Source organism: Neovison vison, chromosome 1 (genome assembly GCF_020171115.1).
Source record: "Neovison vison isolate M4711 chromosome 1, ASM_NN_V1, whole genome shotgun sequence".
Lineage (NCBI taxonomy): Eukaryota > Metazoa > Chordata > Mammalia > Carnivora > Mustelidae > Neogale > Neogale vison.
Window position 1 is genome coordinate 118208304 of NC_058091.1, and position 26474 is coordinate 118234777.

Consider the following 26474-nt stretch of genomic DNA (forward strand, 5'->3'; position numbering starts at 1 on the left):
GGCCCATGGCTCTAAATGTACCCCTCCTTATATTTCTAGTCCCAACTCCAGCACCCAACTCCAGCCTCATAAACCCAACCTCCCCAGCATCCCATCTGGATGTCCAACAAGCTGACCTGTCCCCAAAGAACTCTTTTTTTTTTTTTTTTAAAGATTTTATTTATTTATTTGACAGAGAGAGAGATCACAAGCAGGCTGAGAGTCAGGCAGAGAGAGAGAGAGAGAAGCAGGCTCCCGCCAAGCAAAGAGCCCGACACGGGGCTCGATCCCAGGACACTGAGATCACGACCTGAGCCGAAGGCAGCGGCTTAATCCACTGAGCCACCCAGGCGCCCCCCCAAAGAACTCTTGATTGCCCTGGAGTCAACTCCAACCCTGCCCATCTCCATCCCCCAAAATGACATCACTGTTCACCCAAATGCTCAAACCAACCATGTAAATTCCTCTTCTTCCCTCAGCCCCACATTCCACTGACTCTCCCCTCAGATACTCTGTACCCCCTCTGTCACAGACAGTATCTCTCACTTGTAGGACAGGACAGCCCCCTAAAAGTTCTCCCTTCCACCCTTGCCCCCTACCATCTATTTTCCAGACACTCTTCTTTTTAAATCATAAATACAATTTTGACCTGCCATACCCCCCACCAAAGCCCTCTAGGGACTCCCCATTTCACTGAGAACAAGACCCAGGGGCTTGCGTTGCTGACAGGTGGGACACGGAGGGCCCTAACCTCTGTGTTTACTCTCACCTCCAGCCACTCTCTCATCCCCTTCTCCCTTCCAGGCACTTTGTCCCTTCTGTGTCCCTCACACACCTCAGGCTCTTTGCTGCCCCAGGGCCTTTGTATGCACCTTCTCAGTGCTGGGATGGTCCTCTGCTGATGTCTACAAGGCTCACTTCCTTGCCTTGTTACATCTCTAATTCATGTCTCTGACCCCTAACCCATCTAAAATAGCCAGTCCACCCCTGTCACTCCCTAGCCCCTTTTGCTTTATTTTTCCTTTGTAACACTCATCACTCCCTGATGTTATTTTTTTTTCAATTAATAGACTTTATTTCTAGAGAAGTTTTAGGTTCACAACAAAACTGAGCAGAAAATACAGAGAATACCCACATATCCTACTCCCTCATTTCCCCTCCCACGAACGTCCCAACAGTGTGCTTGTTGTAATCAATGAACCAGCACTGACACAACATTACCAACCAAAGTCCGTATATTACATCAGGGTTTGCTCTTGGTGTGGTATGTTCTGCAGATTTTGGCAGACATGTAACGACACATATCCGTCTACCATTTCATTGCCCTGAAAGTCCCCTGTGCTCTATCTATTGACCTACCCATCCCTCTTACCCTCCCTCCCTTTCCCCAAACCCTTGGCAACCATGATCCTTTTATTGTCTCTGTTAAGTTCTGCCTTTTCCAGAATGTCATGTAGTTGGAATCACAAAGTATGTAGCCTTTTCAGACCAGCTTCTCTCACTTATTAATTTCTCTAAGCTTCTCCATGGCTCTCATGGCTTGTCATTTCTTTTGAGTCCTGACTAGTATGCCATTGTCTGGACATACAGGTTTATTTATCTATTTGCCTATTCTTGGTTTGCTTCTAAGTTTTGGCAATTAAATACCTTGACATTCACAATAAACAAGACTAGATTAAAGGCACTGATGAGTCCCGCATAAAAGAACCTCTTTACCTTGGGTATATCTGGTTTTTCCCAAATTTGACCACTGGCATTGCATCCAGTGCACCAGACAATGCAACTTTCCACCTCCTGGAGCCACAGGAGCTCATCCCAGACAAGCCCTCTGGGCTGGACAACCAGGGAAGCTTTTCTTTGAAAGAAGAAAAGTTAAGAGCCACAAAGCAGAGCTGGAGGCACAGAAGTAAAGAGAATGGTTGGGTCTGGGGGCTTGAAGGATGTGGGTTGGACTAGGGTGAGGACCCCAAGAGGAGTAATGGGAACTCAAATGGGGACCTGACTCTGGTGCCCCATAGTCACATAGCAACTGGGTGCACCTAGGCAAACCACTCCCCCACCCCTCAGTGTTCCTATAAAACAGTGTTCCGCCTCTCAGTGTTCCTATAATACAAGGAGATCGGGCAAGGCTGATCCCTACTGCCCAGAGCTTCTGAGGCTATGGGTAGGTTCTTAGGTTGATTTCTAGAATTCAGAAAGCATAATGCCTCTAACATCCAGACTGAGTCTTTAATTCCCATTCCTCATTAAATGGATCCATGGAGAAAAGGCAAATCACAGAAATGAGTAAAAAAATTTGCAAGTCATATATCTGATAAGTGTCTCATATCTAGAATATATAAAGAACTATAAAAACTCATCAATAAAAAGACAAAAGTAACCAATTAAAAATTGGGGAAGGATGTGAAAAGACATTTCTCCAAAGAAGATATACAAAAGGCCAATAAGCTCAGGAGAAGGCGCTCAACATCCTTTGTCATTAGGAAAATGCCCATCACAACCACAAGAAGATGTCACCTTACAGCCACAAGGACAGCCATGATCAAAAAGATGGACATTAGGGGCGCCTGGGTGGCTCAGTGGGTTAAAGCCTCTGCTTTCAGCTCTGGTCATGATCTCAGGGTCCTGGGATCGAGCCCCGCATCAGGCTCTCTGCTCAGCAGGGAGCCTGTTCCCCTTCCCCCGCCTGTTTCTCTGCCTCCTTGTGATCTCTCTCTGTCAAATAAATAAATAAAATCTTAAAAAAAAAAAAGATGGACAATAGATGGCTATGATCAAAAAGATGGGAAAAAAGAAGAAACTGGATCGTTCATTCCCTGCCCATGGAAATGTGCACCTGCTGGTGGAATGTGAACATTTCATAGGAAATGATTCCTGTGAAATGACTGCAAAACAGGTTGGCAGACCCTCAAGAAGTTACAGGTAGATTTACCATGTGACTCTGGGTATAGATCCAAGAGAAATGAAAGCCTATGTCCGCCTGTACGTAAATGCTCCTAGAAGCATTATTCATAACCAATAGGTGGATTGTCCAAATGTCCATTATTGGATGCGTGGCTAAAAAGTGGATAGCCGGGGGCACCTGGGTGGTTCAGTGGGTTAAAGCCTCTGCCTTCGGCTCAGGTCATGATCCCAGGGTCCTGGGATCGAGTCCCACATCGGGCTCTCTGCTCAGCAGGCAGCCTGCTTCGCCCCTCTCTCTGCCTGCCTCTCTGTGTACTTGTGATCTCTGTCTGTCAAATAAATAAATAAAATCTTTTTAAAAAAATATGGATAGCCGTACGATGGAATATTATCCAATCATAAAAAGGAAGTCTTGAACCAGGCTACAACATGCATGACCCTTAGAAACAGTACACTGGGGGCGCCTGAGTGGCTCAGTAGGTTAAGCCTCTGCCTTTGGTTCAGGTCATGATCTCAGGATCCTGGGATCAAATCCCAGGACGGGCTCACTGCTCAGCAGGGAGCCTGCTTCCCTTTCTCTCTCTGCCTGCCTCTCTGCCCACTTGTGATCTCTATCTCTATCAAATAAATAAAATCTTAAAAAAAAAAAAAAAGAAACAGTACGCTAAATGAAAGAAGCCAATCAGAAACATCTCGTGTGAGTCCACTTACTGTCTAGGCATTCGTTATTCAGAATAGGTGGATTTATGGAGACAGAGAGGAGATAGCTGGTTGCCTGGAGCTTGAGGAGCAAGTGCTCAAGGGCATGCAGTTTCTTTCTGGAGTGATGGAATGTTCTGGAATTAGACAGCGGTGATGCTGCACAACTTTGTGAATGTGCTAAAAGCCACCGAATTGTACATTTTACTTTTGTTTAAAATTTTATTTATTTATTAGAGAGAGAGAGTGCACAAGCAGGGGGAGCAGCAGAGGCAGAGAGAGAAGCAGGCTCCCCACTGAGCAGAGAACCTGACATGGGGCTTGATCCCAGGACCCTGAGATCATGACCTGAGCTGAAGGCAGACGCTTAACGACTGGGCCACCCAGGTGCCCCCAAACTGTACATTTTAAAAGGGATGAAATTATGATATAGAATTATATTGCAATTTAAAAAATATGTCTGTGTGTATACACCTATATATGTGTGTATGTATATATATATATATATAATGACCCAGAGCTCCCTGAAGAAATGTCTGATTGCAGCTCTGAGGAGCCTAGAACATCTTCATCCCAGAAAGCAAGGACACTTCCAAGCACCAGTTCACTTGTGTGAAAAGGATGCCAGAGACAACTTAAAGAGGCTCCCACTGGCCAAAGGTGGGACAACTTACGCATCACCGAGGGTAACGAATACAAGGACTGTAACTCATCAAGTTTATAAAAATCCATAATGATAATTAAAATCAAAATATAAAATAGCTTTAAAACTCTGTTCATAACCAAATGTCTACAAGAATGTGGAGCACCGGGTGCCTGGGTGGCTCAGTTGGTTAAGCGTCTGCCTTTGGCTCAGGTCATGATCCTGGAGTCCCAGCATCGAGTCCCACATGGAGCTCCCTGCTCAGTGGGGAGTCTGCTTCTCCCTCTGACCTCTCCCCTCTCATGCTCGCTCACTCACTCTCTCTGTCTCTCTCTCAAATAAATAAATAAAATCTTAAAAAAAAAAAAAAGAATGTGGGGCACGGAGATCTAGCACATGCTGCTTATATGTGTGAAGACTGGTAGAACCACTTTGGGTAACTGTTTAGCCCTATCCAGTAAGTTTGAAGATAGACCCCATGACCCAGCCATTCACTCCTAGGTATATACCCGGCAGAATCGCATGAGTGCAGGGATGCCTGGATGGTTCAGCTGATTAAGCATCTGCCTTCGTCTCGGGTCACGGTCTTGGGGTCCTGGTATGGAGCCCTGCATCAGGCTCCCTCCTCGGCCAGGAGCCTGCTTCTCCCTCTGTGTTCTCCTTCTCTCCTTTTCCCTCATTCCCTCTCAAATAAATAAATAAATATCTTTAAATTAAAAAAAAAAAGGAGCATGAGTGATTTATTCAGAGAACATTCAGAGCAGCAATCTTCACGATAGCCACAAATCAGAAACAACCTTGATTATGTAAATGCTAGCCTGGATAAGGGTCTGTTCACATACAGAACACTACACAACAAGGAAAAAATGAAAGAATCACTACTACAAAGAACACTCTAGATGCATGGTGAAACGAAAATGCTAATTGAAAAAAACTCAACCAGGGCCACCTGGGTGGCTCAGTCGGTTAGAGGATGTGCCTTTGGCTCAGGTCATGATCCCAGGGTTGTGGGATAAAGCCCTGCGTTGGACTCCCTCCTCAGCGGGGAGCCTGCTTCTCCCTCTCTGCACCTCCCCCAACTCATGCTCTATGTCTGTCAAATAAATGAATAAAATCATTAAAAGAAAAAGAGAAAGAAAAAAACCCAACTATTAAAGAATAGTAATTTTATTAATTAAAATTCAAAGACAGACAGAACTATTTGGTTCTGGATGCCTACTTACAGTGTAAAGCCAAAAATAAAGCAGTTAATAACACTAATCAGGATAGTGGGTCCCGGGACGCCTGGGTGGCGCAGTTGGTTAAACGACTGCCTCCGGCTCAGGGCGTGATTCTGGAGTCCCGGGATCGAGTCCCACATCAGGCTCCCAGCTCCATGGGGAGTCTGCTTCGCTCTCTGACCTTCTCCTCGCTCATTCTCTCTCTCACTGTCTCTCTCTCTCAAATAAATAAAATAAAATCTTAAAAAAAAAAAAGGATAGTGGGTCCCTCTGGGAGGGAGGACCAGCGGGGGAGAAGGGCATGGGGGGGGCTTCTGCAACTAGAGTCATTCTCAGGTTTTGACCTACATGGTAGCAACTTGGATATTGGCTTTATATTGATTTGTTAAAATGTATAACCTATTTTATATACTTTTGTATTTTAAAATGGGAAAAATACTCACTGTTCACCTTTGGAAGTTGCTAGAGCACCAACTCATTTTTTAAAAAGATTTTGTTAATTTATTTGAGAAAGAGAGAGAGAAAGCCCAGGGGGGTGGGAGGAGGGGCAGAGAGGGAGAGGGAGAAGCAGACTCCCTGCTGAGCAGGGAGCCTGTTGCAGGGCTCGATCCCAGGACCCTGGGCTCATCACCTGAGCCAAAGGCAGATCCTTAACTGACTGAACCACCCAGGCACCCCCCCAACTCATTTCTTTTAAAACTGATAAATAAAGGGAAAGAATCAAGTCTTCATCTTAATATACATACCATATTTCAAAATAACAGAATAAATGAAGAGGGAAAGTTCTTTACAGAAGTCTAGCTAATGCAAACAAAATGATCAAATTAGAAAATCACCATCTGGTGAGGAGGAAAAGATGATGGAAATCAGATGTTAACTTGCAGGAAGGCTGGGGTGGCCACAGCTCTCAGGGCTCTCCCCTTCCCTGCACCCCTGCAGCCATTGTGGGGAGCATCTTACTCCCCTGCAGACCAGAGCACTCCAGCATCCAGGCCAGGCTGTGGGCCGAGTAACTTCTCCACCAGCCACACCAGCAGGGCAATAGGCTTCTTTCCATGTGCTTTGCATGCTATTCCGTGTCCAGAATTAGCACAAATATTCCTGGAGTTCTTGCCAAGGGGGCACAGACCCCTCCTGGGTGTAGCCCCTGAGGGAAGCCTCGAGGCCTAAAATTGGGAAAAGAGCCTGACTGCTGGCACCCAGCTCAGCTGAGCAGTGGTACAGAGCAGCCTGGGGATGGGATAGAAAAGAGTCCTGGGGCAGCAGGGATCTCGGGAATCTGGTCCACCCCAACCCCATTCTACTGCGTCCCAGACCCCCATCCCCAAGGTGGGGTGGAGGGGACCCTCCCCAGCCTTACAACCTAATGCAATGTTGCGACTTGATTTCTCCCTCGTCTGGACCCTGTTTGGGGAGTGATGAGGCGCAAAGGAAGCCCGCTGTGATTTGCCACCCCACCCCCAGCGCCGTTCAGGGGCACCCAGGCCAAGCCAGCTTTGCAGCTTATCAGGCCAGCTGGTGTGAGGGGGAGGGGCCCCCAATGCCCAGGCTGGCTGACGCTGGTCCAAGGGCCCACCCCACCAGTCAGTGCCAGTGATAAAAGGGCTGGGGGAAGGGGCAGAGGCAGGAATCCAGGGCCCTAGGGTAGGGGAGACCTCCCATCAAGGTGCCCTGTCTGGGACCTGGCCAAGTGGGGCAGGTGAGATGGCAGCTGGTCACCCAACACTTGGGGAGCAGGACAGGGTAGCAGCCTGGTGTCCGATGGAGCTGCTGATAGAGGTGACACCAGATAGCCCACTGTGGGTGGGGCCGGGGCAGGGCAGGTGGTAGTGGGGAGAGCTGTGTTTAGATCCAGTGTGAATCCCAGCTACACCACGCAGTCACCAGAGACCCTAGCCCTAAGTCTTAAGCCCCTCTGCAGCCTCAGCTCACCCAAATGGGGTGCTGTGAGGCTGCCATATGCTAACCCACATGGGGGGGACATCTAGCACGGTGCCTGGCGCACGAAGTGTCCCACAGGTGCTGCGTGTTGTCATTACAGAAGGTGAAGCTCAGGGCTCCCCGAAGGTAAGCAGGGTGTGGACGGTCACTCGCCCCAGAACGGCCAGCACCCCGTTCAGTACGGATACCTATTTGCTCAACGAATGTATCAGAGGAATGTTAGGAACCCGAAGCCACCAAGACTGACTCAAGGAAGAACAGAAGTTCAAATCCCAGGTCTGCCCCCTTCCTGGCTGTGCCACATCAGGCAAGCCATTCTACCGTCCTGCCCCCCAGGAACCTGGGCTTCTTCATCTATGACACAGAATAGTGGTCATGACCAAGTACTCGGGGCACCTGGGTGGCTCAGTCAGTTAGGCATCTGCCTTAGGCTCAGGTCATGATCCTGGGGTCCTGGGATCCAGCCGCAGGCTCCCTGCTCAGTGGGGAGCCTGCTTCTCTCTTCCTCTGCTCCTCCCCTTCTGCTCATGCTGTCTCTTGCTTTCACACTCTCACTCTTTAATAAAATCTTAAAAAAAAAAAAAAGAATAAATAAATAAATAATAAATAAACACCTCTCTCTCAGCTGATGGCCAGACTCAGAGCAACAAATGGATAGGAAGAAAGTGGGGGAGGGGTGTCGGAGGCCCTGTACCACCACCCACCCTCTCCTGAGAGTTGGCAGCCTCACCCAAGATGCCTGGGAGGTTATGCCTTCCCCCAGGGTTGGGGGCAGCCAGTGACTGCCTGGTAAGCTGAGCCAAGAAGCCTGGCCCCAAGCCTCCAGGCAGGGGCCCTCCCCAGCACTTGCTTCCCCCTCTCAAGGCACACCTTCCCTGCCCTGCAGACACCCTCCCTCCCTTCTGCAGGCTTCCCTGCAGTAAATCACTTGCCCAGGAATCCTTGTCTTGGGTTATGCTTCCCAGCATCTGACCTAGGACAGGAAGTATTTTGTAAACTCTGAAGCATTGTTTTATTTTCCAGGAAATGCTGAAAAGAGAGGAGCTGACTTGAGAGCCACCTGAGTGAAAGGGGACTTCTGCATCCTGCTGCCCCGCCCTCACCAAGCTCACAGATAGGTGGGGGTGGGGGGAAGCAATAAGACTATAACATCAAAGATGGGCAAGTGTTAAGAAGGAAACTAAAGCAGGGGTGGGGGATAGAGAATAACAGCAGCGTGTGTGGGGTTTGTTTTTTTTTAACTTTAATTCAATTAGCTAGTATATAGTACATCTTTAGTTTCAGATGTAAAGTTCAGTAATTCATGAGTCAACAGCAGCTATTTTAGGTGAAATGCTCTGGGAAGGCCTCTCTGAGGAGGTGACATGGGCAGAGATGTGAACAGCATGAGCCATGCTCACCTCTCCAACCAGGCACTTCCCTGAGAATGGTCATGCAAAGGCCCTGAGGCAGGGGATATCCAATATATCCCAAAAATGGCCGGGAAGTGACTGAGGAAGGAGTGGTGTGAGATGAGGTCAGAGGAACTGTGCAGTTAGGTCACCCAGGGCTTTGAAGGCCATTACAGGACTTTGGGTTTTCTTCCAAAGACAAGGGAGTCTTTGAAGTTTTGAGCAGAGGAGGGATGGATCTGATTGAGGTTTTAAGAGTCTCTTTGGCTGCTGGGACAAAGAGGGAGGCAGGGAGACCTGGTAGAGGCTGCTGCAATAAGGCAGGAAAGCTATGGTCAGGCTCAGAAGGGAGGGCAGCAATGGACATGGGGAGCAGAGGTTCGATTCTGGGTGTCATGAAGGTAAAGTCAGGAAGGTTTCCTGATGACTGCATCACGGGGAGTCAGAAGACAGAAGCAGTAGACTACCCAATTTACAGAGGGGACAGAGGGACGTGTTAAACTACACCCTGGGGATACAATCAACAAAATCCAGACTGCAGGAAATTCTACAGGACAAACAATCTGATTTCTCCAACAGATCAACTGCCGAGAACAGAGGAGAAGTTGGAGAGGGAAATTACCGACTAAGAGAGACCAAGACACATATCAACCAGTCACAATGTGTGGCCCTTATTTGGAGCCTGAGTCAAACTACGTGCAAAAAACCAAAATAAGACAAAACAAAATGAAGACACGTCTGTAACACTCGGTGGATATGCGACATTATAAAGGTATAGTTTCTTCTTAGGTAAAATAATGGCATTGTGGTTATGTTAGGAAAAGTCCTTATCGTTTCGAGACACATCTTGATGTATTTGTGATGAAATGATGTCCGGGATTTGGTCCAAATTGGGAGGGGGCAGAGGTAGGGGCAGAAATAGAACAAGACTGGCCCTGAGCTGGGAGAAGTTGAAGCTGAACGGTAGGTACATTAGCACATTAGCATACTCTCTCTATTTCTGCAAAGGCTTGTATTTTCCAATAGAAAGTGTTTTTTTAAGATTTTATTTATTTATTTGACAGACAGAGAGCACAAGCAGAGGGAGCGGCAGGCAGAGAGAAAGGAAGAAGCAGGCTGAGCAGGGAGCCCGATGCGGGGCTCGATCCCAAGACTCTGGGATCATGACCTGAGCTGAAGGAAGACGCTTAATGACTAAGCCACCCGGGTACACCCCCACCATAAGAGAAAGTTTCAAAATGAAAAAACAGAAGAGGAAACGGAGTCCCAGGCAAGGTGCTGAATGGCCCAAGGGCCCTCCAGGATCTCATCCCGGGCCCCCCTGTTCCCGGACCCGTGTTCTTGCTCTGCCTCAGCTATCTCTCTCTCCTTCTCCAGTGATCTGTCAAAAGCTGGACCCAGGCAGACCAGGGATAGGGTGTATAGCCTCGGAGGAGGGCCAGCCAGGACAGTAGGGGGTTGAGCGGCACAAGTCTACCTCTTCCGGAAAGTTCAAGGAGGCCAATAGCTTAATGTATTTGGCATCTGCCCCCCCAGCCTCATCTGTCACTTCCTCCCTCAGGTTCCTGCACTGATTTCCTCCCCAGACCCTACAGTCCACCACTCACGCTCCCACCCCTGCATCTTTGTCCCTGTTGTCACTTTGCCTGGAAGGCAGTTTCCAAATCTACCATCTTTTTCTTCCAGATCTACCTGAAGAAGACCTTCCATGGTCAACCACGTTCAGGCTTCACTAGCATGCCTATCTGTGCTCCCTAACGAGGGGTGTCGTGGCATAGAGGTTAAGAGCAGAGCCTTTAGGGATGCCTGGGTGGCTCAGTCAGTTAAGTGTCCAACTCTTGGTTTTGGCTCAGGGTGGTGAGATCAAACCCCACATCGGGCTCCACGTTCAGCCAATTGTCTGCTTGGGATTCTCTCCTTTTCCCTCTGCCCCTCCCCATGCTCTAAAATAAATAAGTAAATAAAATCTTTAAAAAAAAATAAAAAAAGAACAGAGGGGCATCTGGGTGACTCAGTGGGTTAAGCCTCTGCCTTCGGCTCAGGTCATGATCCCAGGGTCCTGGGATCCAGCCCCACATTGGGCTCCCTGCTCAGCGGGGAGCCTGCTTCCCCCTCTCTTTCTGCCTGCTGCTTGCCTACTTGTGATCTCTGTCAAGTTAATAAATAAAATCTTTTTTAAAAAATCTTAAAAAAAATAAAAATAAAAATAAAAAAAGAGCAGAATCTCTGGGTCCAGACTGCATGGGTGTGAATCCTGCTTCAGTCACTTACCTGCAGTGTAACCTCAGGCAAGTCACTTGACCTCAGTTTCCACAGCTGTAAAATGGGGATAACCTCATAACATTACTGAGGAAAACTAAATAGGAGTTCAAAAACAAGAATAAACAAAACTGTGCCTGGCCAATATCAGTGGACCTCAGACCCCCCAGGGGCCCCCTGGCTTTGCTGTCCAGGGCCCATCTTCCTCCTTTGTGGGGCCTCCCCAACCCAAGACACCTCAGTACCACACACACCGTGGGCGCCCAATCACCAGTTTCACGGAGACTTGGCTTCTGCCTTCCTGGTACCCAGACTTACCTCACCCACATACCCATCCCGCCAGGTCTCATCCAGCCCAGGAACTCGAGGAAGGAGAGGAGAGAGAAACCCATGCGGGGACCAGTTCAAAACCAGCCACAAATCAATATATAATCCCACGTGGCAGCCTCTGAGTTAGATGCCATCAAACTGAGAGGAAAGCAATTTTTTTATTTTTTATTTTTTCAAAATTTATTTTATTTCTTTATTTGAGAGAGAGGGAGAGAGCACAAGCAGGGGGAGGGCCACGGAGAGAAGGACAAGCAGGCTCCCCACTGAGCAGGGAGCCCGATGCGGAGCTCGATCCCAGAACCCGAGATCATGACCAGAGCCAAAGACAGACACTTAACCGACTCAGTCACCCAGGCATCCCAGGGGAAAGCAATTTAAATGCTCACCTTTTTAAGACTTCTAAGAAAAATCCCAGCTATTATCAAATGTAATTTTAATGATTTTTTAATAAAAATTTTGGGGCGCCTGGGTGGCTCAGTGGGTTAAGCCCCTGCCTTCGGCTCAGGTTATGATCTCGGGGTCCCAGGATCGAGTCCCGCATCGGGCTCTCTGCTCGGCAGGGAGCCTGCTTCCTCCTCTCTCTCTCTCTCTCTATCTCTCTGCCTACTTGTGATCTCTGTCTGTCAAATAAATAAATAAAATCTTAAAATAAAAAAATTTTTTTTAAAATTTTATTTATTTGACAGACAGGGATCACAAGTAGGTAGAGAGGCAGGCGGAGAGAGAGAAGAGAAAGCAGACTCCCTGCCAAGCAGAGAGTCCGATGCAGCCCAATTCCAGGACCCTGGGATCATGACCTGAGCCTAAGGCAGAGGCTTTAATCCACTGAGCCACCCAGGTGCCCCAATGATGTTTTTATGAGGGATGACATTTGCTGTATAAAACGCAAATTGCACAGGATGTCTGAAAGAAGAAGGAAATATTCCCCATCCTTTCTGGCACTGAGCCTCCTGCTACCTGCCCGCAGAGGTAAGCTCGAATAAAAATCAGATAGGCAGCCTTCTAAACATCTTTATGTGATAAGCACACACAGACACATACGTACATTTTTTAAATGGGATCATATGAAATACACCATTCCACCAAGTCGCTTGCCTTCACTTGCCCATACATTCTGACCATCTGTTCTCTCTCAGCGTCCCCCAGCATCTATAACAGTGCCTGGCACACAGGAGACAGGGAGTGGAGAGAGTCACTGACCAAATGAAAGAAATGATCAGCTGCCTAAAATCGCCCCGGTTAGAGATGTCCTAATTATGCCCCAGCCCTCCTGCCGGACACATAGCTCTGTTGCACTGACCATCCCCACCCAGCTGTTTCGGCACTCTGTGAAGATGGCACCTGTGGGAGAAATTGCCGGGTCACAGCTCCAATCACTAATGTCAGAAAGGCGGTGCCAACGTATTCTCCCAGTTTCCCACACCCTCTGCCACATCCGAGGTTTATTAAGATGAAAGCTTTTGGGCGCCTGGGTGGCTCAGTGGGTTGAAGCCTCTGCCTTCAGCTCAGGTCATGATCCCGGGGTCCTGGGGTTGAGCCCCGCATCGGGCTCTCTGCTCCTCGGGGAGCCTGCTTCCTCCTCTCTCTGCCTACTTGTGATCTTTGTCAAATAAATAAATAAAATCTTAAAAAAAAAAAAGATGAAAGCTTTTATTTCTCAAATGAACTAATACTATTTAGGGACTCAGCCCTGGATCCTCAACTCTCCTTTTGTCCCTCCTGCACAACTGAGAGGGCACACTCTTTCTTATTTCTGAGCCACCCTAGGGAACCCAAATCCACAAGTGGAGACTCATTCTCTAGAGAGTAAACGGTTTACAGATGCAAAATCTGAAATATCTCATTGACTTCTAAAAATGGACAGGTTAATTTTTTTTTTTTTAACTGTCAACTTCAGGCAAGTATCCACGGACCCCTCCCACAATACCAAAGAAGAAAAAATTAGGACCACCCACTCCTCTTCTCTCTCTCTCTCTCTCTCTCTTCCTTCCCATCCTGGTCTAGGGTAGGCAGCTTTAGCATCTCAAAATACAGGACACCTACTTAAATGTGGCTTTCAGATAAACAGCAAATAAAATTCTTATGCAAGTACGTTCCATGCAATATTTAGGACACGCTCATGCTAAACAAATTCGTTGTTTATCTGAGGTCAAATATAACTGGGCATTTTATCTCGTAACTGGGATATAACTGCGATTTTATCCCGTAAGCCTCCTACAGCCCCCAGCCAGAATTTTAATATCAAGTGATTTTTTTAAACAGTGGCTGAGGGCCTCCTCTGCCCCATGCCCAGAGAGCAGAGGCAGCCTCCTGCCCCTCCCAGCCAGAAAAGTCTCTCTCCAGGAGCATCACACCTACCCCCACAGCACACTCTCTGCCCAGAGATGGCCCCACCAACTTCCCTGGCATTGGAGTTCCCACCCCCTCAGAGCCAGCTGGGGCCAGCTTCCTGCACATCTCCCCTGACCCATCATGCAGGTTCCTTCCCACCCCTTCTTTCTGGGGGTAAACACTACCTCTCACCCCAGCTACTGGCGAGGGGAGGGGGGAGGGCGTGATGTGGGCACATGACCCTTAGGTGGCAGCCTGCTCCAGAGCCACCTGCCGGAGAGCAAGTCCTTCCCTCCACCTGTGCCTGATGCCTGCAGATGTCTAGAGGTCTGACTGGCCCAAGTTCCCAGGTTTGGCTCCAGAGGGCCAGTCTAGCTCCAGAGCGCGCCGTGGGCCCCTGAGGTTGCCTGTCGGGGCTGTTTTGGAGCTCCACATTTTCCTTCACCGTGTTCTGCCAGCTTCCCACCCGGCTGACCTCGCGCAAGGCTCAGGGACCACTTCCCCACCTGCACTCCTCCCTCCACCTTCTACACTACCTGTCCCCCCACCTCCGCTCCCCTCCCCACCCCCGTCTCCCCCCCCCACCCCCATTCCTGCCCCAGTCTACTAATACCCAGGGCTGGAAACCAACACAAAGTGCCTACATCAGGTGGGTGTGGTGCTGGCTAATGGATTTTTTTTGGCTTTCCAGTACTTTCTAAATTTTCCACAACAAGCACACCTTACTTTGGTAATAAGAACAAAAAAGCTTTTTTCAAAAAACTTCAGAAAAATGTAAAACCCAACCGAGCATTCCTCCTCCACACTCATTCCTCCCCCATCCCTCCCACCTGTTTCCGCGGGAGGACTCCTCCCAGATCAGCGAAATCTCCCACCCCGGTCCCACCAGGCCCACAGGATGTTTCACTTCTCCAGTGAGGGTTTTCTACCACGAGCCTATCCTTACTGGGGGGCTATATGCAAATTCATGAGTGGTTTCCTCAACTCCTATCAGGAGAAGAAAAATGCTTTATGTGTCCTGAGGCTGATGATGTGAGGGACCAATGCGCACTGATTCATACTACAAGTCAGCTAGGGCAACCCGGTGCCAGGCGCTGGGGTCACTGGAGACACTGGGGACAGAACACAGACCTGCCCCCTCGAACTTCACAGTCTTGAAGTGGGAAGATGGGGCAACATCCCAATGCCCCAGAGGGTGTTGGGTGAGGAGAGGTGAGCAAGATGCCCAAGTCAGGAAGCTTCTGGGAGGAAGAGAAGTCCAGTCCGAACCGCCACCCCCCAGCCAGGGTGAGAAGGAACACGGAGGGGAGGAGGAGGGAGAGTGTTCAAGTCAGGGAACAGCCTGTGCGCTGGTCTGCAGGTGAGAGAAGCATGACTTACTTGAGGAACTGAGAGCAGTTCAGAGCAGCTGGAGGGCAGAGGGAGGGCGGAAAGAAAGCGGAAACCCAGACTTGGGGAAGACAACAGGGCCACATTAATGAGACTGCCCTTTGTCCTCAGGGCCATGGAGAGCCACTGAAGGACTCGAAGCAGGGGAGCGACACAGGGTCAGGTGTGCGTCCTACAAAGGTCCCACTTCTGCTCACTGATGTGGATTCTTATTCTCCGCAGCCACAACCCACAGTCACCATCGGGCACAGCCCACCCACCATCTGTGAACTTGAGCCATGGTGCACCTGAAACCTGGATCTCCCTGGAGACAGCAAGCCCCAGCCGGCAGCTCCACAGCCCTCTTGCTCTCACAATAGGGAACACAGGGGAAGAGCACAGACTCTGGAGCCTAGTTCAAATCCTAGCTCCTCCACTTTTACCAACTGTGTGATCTTAGATAACTTCTCTGTGCCTCAGTCTCCTCCTTGGTAAAATGGGGCTAATAACGGGACCTACTTCATTGGGCTATGGTGAGGACTGAAGGAGTTATAGTTGGACCAGGACCTGGCATGTGACAAATGCCATGTGCTGTTAGTTTTTACTGCTATTACCACTCCTTCTTCTGGAGACCCCTCCAGGGCCGACCCCCAGCAGGCACTAACCAACGCATTCTCCATTTGCCTCCCCCCCCCCCTGAAGCATCCCTTCCATACTCTCTTCCTCGTTCCATGACTAGGTAAGGGTCAAGACAAAGCCAGAGAGGGGGAACCTCTGGGTTTTAGAACAATCCCACCTTGACCTGACTCTGAGGCCTCACCCTAGCTCCCTCGAGCTCCAGAAGTGAGCACTGGACTTGGAGCCAGAAACTAAGTGTCACCCCTGCCTCTGCTGCTGACCTTCTCTGGGCCTTGATCTACCCCCCCACACACACACCCAGCCACCATAACGCCAGGACAAGAACATCTCGAAAATGTCTCATTGGCATGGCTGTCAAAGGAGCAAGGGCTGAGAAAGGTCTGCTAAATGTCTCTCACAGACCCCAGAATCCTTGGCCTGTTCTTTTGGCTGGGTTTCCTCCCCTGCCCCCAATGTATTTGTGAGATTTGCTCCAAGCTCGCTGTGAGGACCCCCAGAGGCTGAGGGCGGCCGGGCTGGGGCCTTCCCAGATGCCCTGATGTTGACCAGGACTTTCCCAAGTGCTGGGACAGAGACAGACACCCACGGTCTGATCTGAGCACCCCAGGAAGAGAGTACCAGCCAACCCAGGGGCCTAAGTAAAGCCAGACCTTCACCACATCGAACCTAGCTTAGGCCAAGACCTCAAACCAGGGGCCCAGAAAGACCCTCCGGAGCCATCGGGACTGTGCCATTGATCTCCAAATGCTGTAGGTGTCCATCAGTTGCAGGACCAGAAAGGGCCTAATGGGACTGTCTGATTTTGGTGGATCTTGGTCCTGGGGAATGGAAAGAAAGCCCAAGAGGAGGCTCAGTCCCCATCTGCAGGTTACCAGCTATCTCCCAGAGTTCAAACCCATCCATCCACTCATTCCACAAACACTCACTTGGTGCCAGACCCTGGTCAGGCGCAGGGTCAATGATGGGAATGAATCAAACAGATTCCTGCCCTGAAGGCACTTCTGGTCTAGAGGGTGACAAAAGGGACATAAATAACTAAACCACAAGGCAGACTAGGTCGAGGAAGGCAGGGCAGGAGGCAAGTATCTCACCTGGGTATGGGAAGCTTCAGGGAGGGGGCGGCTTGTGAGTGGTAATTTGCATGTGACAGGAAGGTCAGGTGGGTAAGGGACAGAACCTCCAACATCACCTCCAACACCACCTCCAACATCTTGGACAGACAGTGCGGTTTGCACCCCGGGGGAGCTAGGGATGTGGGTTATTTATGGTTTGCCCAGAAAAAAGCAGCCACATGTGTCCCTGAACAAGGGGGGCAGAGCTGGGCTGTGGGGGCAGGGAGTGGTTGCGGCCTGAAGCTGGGTCTGGCCAGGCTCCGGGGTTCGCCAGCACGGCCCTCACACCCAGATGACCTTTGAATCTTGTCATGCCCTCCTAAGGCAAAAATAAGAGGAAGAGGTAGTTTCAACCCGAAGCAAGTCGCCTAGGGCGTGAGGAGGGGAGGGTGCCGGGAAGACCACGGCTTGTGCTTATTTGCAGGCTATGTAGCATCACCTCCTTTTCCTCCCCCCCCATCCCAGCTACAGAAGAAGGGGTGGAGGGACAGAAAAAAATATCTCTAATTGCAAACCAGACAGAGCACAGAGCGCATCAACTGCTGTGTTTCTTCCAGCCCACTCTGAGCCATAAATAGCTTACGCACCACGCTGGTACAAGCGCCCCCCCTCACCCTGCTGCGACCCAGACCGCCCCAGGCCAGAGACTCGTCCCAAGGAACCCAATTCTTGCGTTTTCCCCAGGGTAAAGGCCTCCACCGCTAGCTGCCTTTCCCAAGGGGTCCGGCGCAGGGGCATCCTGGCACCGCCTGGGGGATGCCTGCGAGCCCCGGTGCCCGCAAAGCAGCCCCGGCCGCGCGCCCGCTTCTCTCCAGGTAACGGCCCGGTCCTCCCCAGCGCTCCCGGGAGACGTCAGCCTCTGCGCCCGCCGCAGACACGCACTCCCGGACCGGCTCCCCGCTCCCTGCGCACCCGGCGATCCCAGGGTCAGAACCCCCTACCTGGGGGCAGATGCGCCCAGCAGCATCGGTGGCGCCACGGGGCAGAGCGGAGCGTCAGGGGCCGGCCTCAAGCCCGGACGACTTCCCGGGGGAAGAGGAAGCTGCGCCGCCTCCGCCGCCGCCGCCGCCGCCGCCACCGCGTCTCTCCGGACAGCGCCGGGGCTGCGGGAAGGAGGAAGGTCAGAGCCGAGGAGGCGGAGGGTGGGGGGGCGGTTGGGAGGCGTGCACAGATGGGCGCAGATTAGAGAGGCATTTTTAGCGAGCCAATGGCAGCTCGGCGCAGGGCGGCGCGGTGCCTGCGCAGGTGGAAGCGCCGAGGCTGCTGAGGAGGCAGCACCCGGCTTAGCAGGCGCCCCTGGGGTGGGGGGCGGGGGGCTCCCCCAATTCTCGGGCCGCCTCCCGGGGGTGCTTCCGGCTGGGCCACTAGGGCTCTGCAGCGGACGGGCGGGCGCCGGGTGCACCCCCCCTTTTCTCATCTCCCCAGCCCTCCTACAAGCGCTCCCCGGAAGGGGGGGGGGCGGAGGGGCGAGGGTGTCGCTCCAGTCCCCTCACTGCCCTTTCCACACCTTCTGGGACATTCCTTCGGCCCCGTCTGACAGTCCGTCTGTCGGTCTCTGGCCTCTCCCAAGCCTGCGTCTTCTGGTACCAGCGGGTGCGTGTGTGGTGGGTGTGGGTGGTGTGTGTGGGTGTGGTTGGGGGGGCGCGCTCTCCCCTCCCCCCAACATCAGCTTCGCCCAGAAGTGCCCCCATTAACCCCCCAAGGGGTAGCCACTAACCCTCGTGCCTTAGTTCCTGCCGTACCTGCTGTCATCCAGACAGACCCTTCTAGGCCGTTTCCTTGGGGCTCTGCGGGAGACTTGCCCCCAAAGGCCTTCACTCTCCTTGACTTGAACCCTGAGTGTTTCCGGGAGCCTGGACCCTGCAGAGGGACTGGGGCAGCTCTCTCCACTACAGATACCTGCCAGGGGCTGATGATTTGTTCAATGCCTGTCTGCTGAGGGTCTTCTAGGTGCCTGTGCAGGCTGGGCTACAGCAGAATACAAAACAGACCAAATCTTTGCCCTCGGGTATAGTTGGCCCTTTGTGAAGGAAAAAAATATAAAACGTGTATTTATATTTTTATATATAAGATATTTTAAGATGGTGCATACAAAGTAGGACAATAAAGGCAGGGGAAGGGAAAGATAGAGCGTTGGCAGGGCGATCAGATCCCAGACATCAGTGGGGAATGGGGGTGGCCGAATTTGATTGTAAGCCCCTCCGATAGGCATGAAACTCTCCTTTGCCACAGACCTCACCACTCTTTATTGTCTGCACCTGGGATAACCACACATATTTCCTGCCACCCCCACCCCCACTCCTTCTCACCAGAGGCACGGAAATTCATGACCCAGTGTTTATTCATTCAGTGAGAATTCTCTGAGTGCTGATGGCATGTTAGGTATAGAGCCTAGAGGTACTCAACACCTAGTCAGGGAGGTGAGATGACAGCACCCACTGCAAGGATGAAGAGGGCAACCAAGGGAGTGGAGTGTCCCAGAGAAGGTCAAAGGGCTGTGGTTCAGGGCCAACCAGGAAGGCTTCCCAAAGGAAGCAGCATTCCAATGAGGGTGCTGGGATTCTGATGAGCAAGATGCAGCAAGAGGCAGTGAAGGATTACTGAGACAGGCCAGCAAAGCCAGGAGACATTTGGCAGATGGCAGGGCTGGGGTCCTGGAGCGTGTTGGACCCCCTCCGTGTAAGGGATGTGCTCGTGTCTGGAACTAGGAAATCCCATGCTCTTCCCCAACCCTGAAGTTCCTGGTCAGCCTGGAGTTTCTCATTGCCAGGAGGAGGTGTTTTGAGCATGTTGTGAGGGGAAAACATAGAATCACGCAGTTGCTTGTTTGCTGGGTTAAAAAGGACATATCCCTTAACCCCTCTGAGGTTCAGCCTCCTTAATAGCTGTACGGTCGGCTTATTTCATTGATCTGTGCCTTGGTTCCCTTGGTTCCCTCATTTGGAAAAGGGACACAGCAACAACTCCTGCCTCACAGGTCGTGTGAATGTTACCCAAGACAACAAAGACGAATTGTTTAGCACATAAGTACTCAGAGAATTTTGTTGTTTTTATTACCTTGATAGTTACACTTGCTTTGCAGGGTTGTTGGAATTAGGCAAAGGGTGTAAAGGACCTAGCCTGATACCTGGCACATAATAGGTGTGCAATAAATCATATCGATTATTATCATTAACTACACATACCCCTAACTCTCTCCCCTTTGGCGCTGTGAAATTCCCCTGGTGGACAGAATTTTCTCAGTGTGAAGAGGCTAATTCCCCAAGCACTCTTAAAAGTGCACTCTAGGATGGATAGATACGATACCCGCTCCTCCCCTACATCAGCATGCCTAGTGTGTCATGGGGGACTTTGATGCAGACGGAATAGAGCCCAGGACTGGTACATTTTGAAAAAGCAGTGACTGGATCACCACTGATCACAGGACTGATCAAAGATGCTCAGTGTCCCTTGGCGCTCAGGCATTTGGTGGAGGATGGCAAGAGTGGGAAGGGTACAGGCATAACCCAGGCAGATGGTAAGAAAGGCTGGGGGGCTGGAGGTTCACAGGAGCTAGAACCAGTGAGGGCAGCTGTGGGGAGAAAAATAGAGAGACAAACCTGATTAGGCAGATGATGGAGGAAGGGTGCGGAGGTGAGGGAGCCGACGGGCCGGGCTTACTCCCTTTGGAGTTGAGGTATGCCCAAGTGAAAAAAAAAATGAGAGTAGAAAACACATGCACACACACCTGTCCGTGTGTAAACCAAAATAAAATGTTATTTTGAAATTGATACAGAACTTCCCTGCTTCTTAAAATTGAACTAGTTTCCTTCTATCTAGATTTCCTGATTGCAAAACTTATGCTCTTCAAAGCTGACCCCGTCCATCTCCCTCTGCCTCTCTTACTCTCTGCCCCATCCAGAGAGTAAGACTTTTATCCGTTTTGCTCCACAAGGCACTTCTCATATCTCTTGTTTCCCCAACAATTCACTTTTCTCAGTCCTACTAAGTTCCAACCCATCTGGGATTCAATCGGAACTTCCTCCTCACTGAGAGCCCCAAAGCCATGCCTTGGTCATGCTAATCTCCTCTGCTAGATTCTGCATGCCCCTCAGAGCCAGGAGGCAGCCACAGCCCTCCCCAGATGAGTTTCTAATGCAGACAAGATAAAAAGGTCATGTAGACAGGAGGAGAGACCAGCACTGAGCAAGCCTGTGGAATAAATCAAGGAGCGAATATGAATTAGTGATCCATTAACACTGGGAGAGGTGGAGGGGAGTTGGGAAAGATTTGGAGTCCCCTTTGTTCCATCCAATTTGGATGGCTTCAAGGAGGAGGTGAGGTTTGGAGGAGTTTCTCTATATGCATCACATCCCCGATCGGAAAGGAAGGTCAGGGAGTGTGTCCCAATTTGGGCAGAGCAGGAGTCTGAAGCCCAGAGAGGAAAAGTGACTCGTCAAGGTCACACAGCACACTGGAGACAGAGCTGGGCTAAAAACAGGTCTCCTGACTTCTGGTCAGGTGCTGTCGTCACCAGATGCCTCTACCTCCCCTGCAAACCTGCACAGAGGTGGGGCAGGACACAAGGGGGAGGGGAGAGGGAGCTATTGGCCCAGTGGCCCATGATTTATTTTCTGAGCAGCCTGCCAACAGCATGTGCAACGGTAGGCAAGACAACCCCAAGGGACAAAAGTACTTGAAAAACAGCCTCACAGCCCCTTCTGCCCTCTCTTTATCTATCTTCCCACCAGCTGGCTTCACACTTGCAAATTGGTTTCCGTCACTTGCCTGGTGGACAGAGGCTGTTGCCAGCTGTGCCCCTGATCCAGAGACCAGGGTGTTGGAAGTCTTGGAATTGTAGCTTTCTCTGGTTATGACTCATGCCAGGGGGGTTAAAAATGCCCTGAAGACCTATTGTCTTGACAAGGCACTGCATTTTGGGAGATGCCCAGATTTAGGACCCAGGCTATGCATGAAAGAGGGTTTGCCCTAGGACACACACAGACAGCAGCAAACTCAGAGCACTCTCCTGGGACTGGGCACTTTCTAAGCCCTTCGTGCATATTAACTATAGAGATAGGTACAATTACCAGCCCTATTCACAGACAGGGAAAAACGAAGGCTCAGAGAGGTGAGGTAACTCGCCCAAGGTCACACAGCTGGTAAGTAACAGAGCTGGGATTCAAACCCAGGCAGTCTGGTTAAAAAAATCAAGCTCTTAATCACTTAAGTAGGAAAGAAGCAAACACTTCCTGAGGTCTTACTGTGCACAGGTAGACTTTACATGATCTCATTTAGGCTGTTATCCCCATTTTACAGATGAGGAAACTGAGGTCTCCATTCAAGCCCTCTCAAAGTACAGCAAAGGACTTCCAGATGGTCGGTAGGGTTTCTGCTCTGGAGCACAGCGCAGTGGCCTGGACACCATCGCCACCTAGTGGCACTGTACCTTAAATGCAGGCAGACGACCTAAACAGATGCTGGGTATCAACTTCGACACCCAACAAATATTTTGTGTTTTGGCTTGGATTTTTTAATTTCTGTGTCCTGAACAATAGAGAGATGTGGTTCACTAATAGTCTTTTACATTGAATATGTGGTAATGGGCAGAGTTCATCATTATCAGCCTCAAAATGAATACCATTTTCTAGTTTTTTTAGTTTTCCAAGGGATTTCATATACATTATCTCATTTGACTCTTAACACATCTGGTATTACTTTGACTTCTATGTTAATGAGAGAATGAGACTTTTCAAAGGAGCCTTGACTGAGCTGGCATAGAACCTAATCCCAGGGACACCTGGGTGGCTCAGTCGGTTAAGCATCTGCCTTCAGCTCAGGTCATGGTCCCAGGGTCCTGGAATGGAGTGCCATGTCAGGCTCCCTGCTCATGAGGGAGCCTACTTCTCCCTCTCCCTCTGCCACTCTCCCTCCTTGTGCTCGCTGTCTCTCTCTATCAAATAATAAATAAAATCTTAAAAAAAAAAAAAGGAAGAGAAAAAAAAGGAAGGAAACCTAATCTCAGTGGCAGCTCTGAAACCTAGATCTTGTAACTGGAGAGGCCCCATTGGGTCAAGCTTCCAACTTCCAGGCCCAGAGAGACTAGGTGACTTGCCCAAGGATTCCATGAGTCAGTGACTCATGTCTCGATCCTAGGTCTCCTGAATTATAGGGCTGGGCTCCTCTCCACCCCTGGACTGTGTTCCAGGCTCTACTTCCTCCAAAGCAAACACCACCTGAAGGAGCAATAAGGTTCATGCAGGGGCACGGCCATGAGGCTCCTTGCAGCAAAACGCCCCCTTCAGCCCATGGTCTCTGCTTGGCTGCTTTCCACTCTGAGGGCCTGGGGTCTTGCTTCCAACTGGTTCTTCAGCACGCAGCCAGTGTTCGGCTTAGGAGGAGAAAAATACAACACTGGTAGATTGGCTTGCTCACCACCTCCACCCCAGCCACCTGGCCCCTTTCACGCTGGTCCCCTCCACCCCCAATCCCTGAGCGCAAAGGCCCAAGTCAAGATTGGATGAGAGTATACCTCATGGCATACAGAGCCAGGGGTCTAGAAGCTGATCCTGGTTCCACCACCAACTGTGGCCATGTGACCTGGGGTGGGGGTGGAGAGGAATTTTGCCTCTTGAACCCAGGTTTCCTCATCCACACAATAAGTTTGGATCACAGCATAGTGTGTTAGAGCTGAAGACTGCAACCCAGAGAAGTGCCCCCTGCCCTGCGGGGGTGTATCAGAGACACCACGACACAGCCAAGCAATGAAATGGGTTTTTTTCTTTTTTTATTTATTTTCCAAGTAGACTCTACGCCCAAATCAGGGCTTGAGGTCACAACCCCGAGATCAAGAGTTGCATGCACCCAGCATCTGGGTGGCTTAGTTGGTGGGCTTCCTGCTTTTGGATTTGGCTCAGGTCATGATCACAGGGTGGTGACATGGAGTCCCAAGTCAGCTCCACGCTCAGTGGGAGTCTGCCTGAGATGCTTTCCTCCTCCCTCTCCATCCCTCTTTCCTGCTCTCTCTCTAAAATACATTTTAAAAAAAAAGAAAGAAAGTGGTAGTGGAATAATATATGTCCACATTTGCTTAAAAATGCACAGGGTATTTCTAGCAGGACAGGGGACCTGGAAAGGTAACTGGAAATTTACCTCCTGGGAAGAAAAGCAAGTGGCTGGATACTTATATTTCTTATTGATATCTGAACGATTTCAGCATGTCACCTATTTAAAAAAATTAAATTACAGGGCGCCTGGGTGGCTCAGTGGGTTAAGCCGCTGCCTTCGGCTCAGGTCATGATCTCAGGGTCCTGGGATCGAGCCCCACATCGGGCTCTCTGCTCAGCAGGGGGCCTGCTTCCCTCTCTCTCTCTCTCTGCCTGCCTCTCTGCCTACTTGTGATCTCTGTCTGTCAAGTAAACAAATAAAATATTTTTTAAAAATTAAATTACGTATTTTAAAGGTAGAAATAAATACCATGGGGAGTAATAATCATAATCACCACTCCCATGGGCTTGCTTTATCCTTGACTCTAGTCCAAGTGCCCCACCAACAATACCTGCCTTACTTCTCACAATGAAGCTATGAGCCAGGCATCATTATTAACCCATTTTGCAGATGAGGAAACCAAGGCTTAGAGAGGTGGCAGGTGGTAATAAGTGCTACGAAGAATAACAGGACCCAGGAGAGTTACAGGGGATAGTCTTTACGAGGGAGGTCAATGAACATTCCTGAGAAGTCATCAAAACAACATATAAATGATTCTAAGAAAGAATCGAAACTTCTCGACAAAATTCACATCTGCAAAATCTGATCAGGGAAATTATACTTGGTAGAAATATGAGCACAGAGAAAACTCACAATCACAAGAGCACTAGACAGTAAAACTTGATATGGATTTTCCTTCCACAAAAAAGGCAATAAATCACGTGGGGTTTTAAAAAATTATTAGAAAAGAATTGATCCCATGATAATAATCTCAACAAAGTAAAAATCACAGTGGACAAAATTTTACCACATACTTTAGAAAATTGTTCAAAGAATTATCTCATCTTAATACGATTCACTCCAGAAAATGTTTTCTCAGTGAAAATTGATAATGGAAAAAATACGATTAAAATTTTATATTTAAAAATGGGTCAATAGGCAAATCCATATAGGCAGAAGGTAAATTATCAGTTGCCAGGGGATGAAGATAGGGGTGAATGAAGAGTGACACCTATTGGTGCAGGACTTCTTTTTTGGGGTGATGGAAATATTCTGGAACTAGATAGTGGTGATGGTTGCCCAACATTCTGAGTGTACTAAATGCTACTGAATTGTCTGCTTTAAAATGGTGAATTTTAGGGGTGCCTGGGTGGCTTAGTGGGTTAATCCTCTGCCTTTGGCTCAGGTCATGATCTCAGGGATCCTGGGATCAAGCCCCACATCAGGCTGTCTGTTCAACGGGGAGCCTGCTTCCCCCTCTCTCTCTGTCTGCTGCTCTGCCTACTTGTGCTCTCTCTCTCTCTCTTTGTCAAATAAATAAATAAAATCTTAATAAGTAAATAAATGGTGAATTTTGTGTTCTGTGAATTGTCTCATGTCATTTATTATGTCATGTACATATTACATATGTTACATATTGGTTACAAAATTGTAAAAAACCAGGATCAGAATTTTCACTAATCTCTTGATAGAGTCCTTTGATGTACACGGTTTTTAATTTTGATGAAATCCAATTGGTCTGTTGTTTCTTTTTCAGTTTCTTCTGTCGTCTGTGTTTTTGGTGTTGTAGCCAAGAAATCTTGCCAAATCCAATGTTGTGAAGCATTTCCCCAAAGTTTTCTTCTAAGAGTTTTCTGGTTTTAGCTCTTATGTTTAGGTCCTTGATCCATTTTGAATTGATTGTTGTACATGGTGTGAGGTACGGATCCAGCTTCATTTGTTTGCATGTGACTACCAGTTTTCCCAACAATTTACTGAAAAGAATGTCCTTCCTCCATTGAGGACGCTTAGTACCCTTCTCGAAAATCATTTGGCCATACACACAAGGGTTTATTTCTGGGCTCTCTACTTTGTTCCATTGATCTGTATGTCTGTCTTTATGTCATTACCACACCATTTGATTACTGTTGCTCTTCCATTTGCAGGCTGTGTGAGATGAGCCTGAGCCCAGGCTGAACCCCTGGGCTCAACTTTCCCACCTGCAACATGGAGCAAACAGGGACCTCTTTGCCAGTGTTGTCAGAGAGACTACTAGTAATGTGAGGGCGTAGTGGTGATTACTCCACTAATCGCACAGCATATCCACCTCTATAAAATCTGGATTATGGCTGGGAAAGAGTTTGGTGCTTTCTCCAAAGAGGAGAGCCCTTGTTCTTCTGCTCCTCTCTGGGTCTGGGTCCCTGCCCCAGACAGTTGAACTTGTACTTGGCCCGACAGGAGAAAGCTGGGCAGGCCATGGCAATGCTGAGCCTTGTCTGTCTCCCCCCACCCCATTCTGTCCCCTTCACCCCACCTGCAGTGGAGCAGGCCAAGGCAGGAGCTGAGTATCAGGTCCACCTGTGAGAGCATACCACAGGCTCTGAACTCCATGAAGGAAGAAAAGCAGCCGTGGTAACTGTGAAATTCTCATCCACAGACAGATTCCCTGTCCCATCTCCCAAAGTTGCAGCCTTTACTCAAATTATGACATAGC

At 49.6% G+C, this 26474-nt stretch overlaps 1 protein-coding gene across 1 annotated transcript in view; it reads right to left on the bottom strand.

Moving 5' to 3' along the window:
- Positions 1–17855, bottom strand: part of PACSIN1 (protein kinase C and casein kinase substrate in neurons 1) — a 52865-nt gene extending 35010 nt beyond the window's left edge. The window contains exon 1 of the mRNA XM_044255036.1: positions 17758–17855. The gene's annotated coding sequence lies outside the window, so the exon portion shown is untranslated. The remainder of the gene's footprint in view (positions 1–17757) is intronic.
- Positions 17856–26474: the final 8619 nt, after the last annotated feature.